General features: G+C 51.0%; 1 long non-coding RNA gene across 1 annotated transcript; it reads left to right on the top strand.

Annotated features, from left to right (window-relative positions):
• Nucleotides 1-1635: 1635 nt before the first annotated feature.
• LOC117591547 lies at nt 1636-1856 on the top strand. Its single transcript, XR_004574416.1, has 2 exons — nt 1636-1760; nt 1820-1856. It is a non-coding gene; the product is annotated as an uncharacterized LOC117591547 (long non-coding RNA).
• The last annotated feature ends 912 nt before the right edge of the window (nt 1857-2768 follow it).

Genomic DNA, 2768 nt, shown 5'->3' with positions numbered 1-2768 from the left:
CCCCTCTCTTACATTCTGCCGCTCTCTCACCGGCACCGTTGATCGCCTTGCCCCTTCGCCTATCGACCTATCAACCTCCAAAAAAAAATACTACCAAATCTAGTATTTTGCATATCGCTCTCCTTCGAATGCAACACCTAGCGAAAATTCAGGCGTGCCTGGACGGAAGAATTATTCGCAAACACTCGAAGGACATTGAAACCTAACGCTTTCCCTAAGGACTTGCAGCGCCCAACGTAGGCTCACACCCACTCGGTTTGTACATGAGTGCCCTATTCTTCTTCCCTTCTCTTTCTAAAGCTTTCCCACTACAATTTCAGGTCTTTGGCGTGAAAAATCCCCACCGGTTTCCCCGCCAGGTCTTCAAGTTCGTAGGCATTATTTCCAACCGGACGTACGACTCGGCACTTCAGGAACTTCCGGGCGAATTTGGCGTTGTAGCTCTTCCCAAAGTCGCTGATGGTGAAGTTGCGCCTGTATACTTCTTGCCCAGGTTTGGCGAAAAATATTCGGGCCCGTTTGTTGTAGCGCTGGCTGCTGCGCTCGTACGCTTGGTGAAGGTTGGCCTTGATACGTTCCCGGATGATGTGGCACTTATCCGCGGGGTCCAATGCGTGCACCTCATGCTCCGTTAGCGACTGCAGCTTCCTCGCCAACTTATAGCAGTTCCCATTAAGGAACATTTGCTGTCCAAAAACTGCAAAAAACGGCGTCACGCCTGTGGCTTCGTGCACTGAGTCACGGATCGACACTTCAATCTCCGGTAGGTACATGTCCCAGTCTCGATGATCCTTCTCTAAATACGTCCTGATTGCAGCTAATATTGTCCGGTTCACCCTCTCGGCGGCATTGCTCTGTGGTGAGTAGACTGCTGTGCGCAGATGTCGGGCGCCGAAGGTGCTAATCATGTCCTGGAAGATCTTCGACAGGAACTGCTTTCCGTTGTCGGAGTGGATCACCTCGGGCACCCCAAACTTGTAGAACACTTCCTGTACTAGGAATTGAACTACGTTCGCCGCTGTCGCCTCTCTCATCGCTTTTAGAAAGGTGAATTTAGAGAAGTGGTCTACGACGACAAAAATCCTTCGAACAGGGGAAAAGCTGGCTCCTATGAAGGGGTCCTTTAGCTACATATTAAAGACCTTACCGGAGAGGCAATGCTGAAGGACTGGCTAGGGATGGACCGAAGCTATTAACCCACGAAACCTGAGGAATGTTCGTAGCGTCAAGGCCTGTATGAGGGCGTGAACACAGCAGTAGCGACGCCAGTAGAATTGCCTTCTAAGCCGATGCAAGGTCTTTTTAAGTCCACCGTGTCCAGCTGTGTGGTCTTCGTGGGCCTTGGAGATGAGAGTTTCCGTCAGAGACGCGGGAATCCATACTTTCCAAATGGTCCCTTCCACTTGGTCGTCCATTTGCGTGAAAGCCATGGCGAACTTATAGTGTAGGGGAAGGTGAGCATCCAGTCCGTTGTACAGAACTAAGAACGGCTAAAGAAGAAAGTCGAGGACTATAAGACTTCTGAGTTTGAGACAGCAGACCTTAGGCTCCTAGAGGCAACCTAGATAGTGGTGAAGCAGCATGCAGCGTGAGAGTGTATCCGCCACGACGTTGTCGACTCCTTTCCGGGGTTCGATCCCAAAGTCAAACCTCTGCAGTCGCAATGACCACCTCGCAAGACGTCCGTTTAGATCCTTCAATGACATGAGCCATTTCAGGCTGGCGTGATCCGTAATAACCGTGAAGGGCATCAATTCAACGTACGGTCGGAATTTTTCAATGGCCAACACCGCAGCTAAACACTCTTTTTCCGTTACAGAATAATTTAGCTGATGCTTGTTTAACTTGGCGGAGAAGAATGCCACCGGACGCTCGGCTCCTCCGACGTCCAACTGAAACAACACCGCTCCCACTCCGTAATTCGATGCGTCGCACTGTACATAGAAAGGCTTCTTGAAATCAGCATGACTTAATACCGGAGCCGTGGTGAGTGCCTTCTTCAGGGATCCTATCGCCGTCTCGGCCTCTGTGGACAGGGAAAACTTTCCACGCGGATGCTTCTTCAGCGCGTCTGTTAGCGGCACAGCAATGGAAGCGTAATCCTTGATGAAGCGCCTATACCATCCTGCGGTTCCTAGGAAGCTTCTTAGTTCCTTCACTGAACTCGGATTGGGAATCCTTTGAGTGGCCAAAACTCTTTCAGGATCCATCTGCAACGTGAGTTGGTTCAGCTTTCGGGCGTCCAAACAAAATCTGTTTTTGTTAGGTTTCCGCACTACCGTCGTCCTATTGCTCCACGGACTATCGCTAACCTCTATCACTCCTAGTTCCAGCATCTTGTCCACTTCGGTCCAGACCACTTCCTGCATCGCTGGGGATTGAGGGTAGTGTCGATCCTTAAACGGCTCCGCGCCCTCTACCAACTGGATCCGATGCTCCTCTACAGTCGTTGACCCTAGTCCGGCATCTTCGTAAGTCAGGAANGGGTAAGCGTCTTTGACGGTGAGTTGGTTCAGCTTTCGGGCGTCTAAACAAAATCTGTTTTTGTTAGGTTTCCGCACTACCGTCGTCCTATTGCTCCACGGACTATCGCTAACCTCTATCACTCCTAGTTCCAGCATCTTGTCCACTTCGGTCCAGACCACTTCCTGCATCGCTGGGGATTGAGGGTAGTGTCGATCCTTAAACGGCTCCGCGCCCTCTACCAACTGGATCCGATGCTCCTCTACAGTCGTTGACCCTAGTCCGGCATCTTCGTAAGTCAGGAA

Source organism: Drosophila guanche, unplaced genomic scaffold (genome assembly GCF_900245975.1).
Source record: "Drosophila guanche unplaced genomic scaffold, DGUA_6, whole genome shotgun sequence".
Classification (NCBI taxonomy): Eukaryota; Metazoa; Arthropoda; class Insecta; order Diptera; family Drosophilidae; genus Drosophila; species Drosophila guanche.
This window is presented reverse-complemented; position numbering and strand designations above follow the sequence as displayed.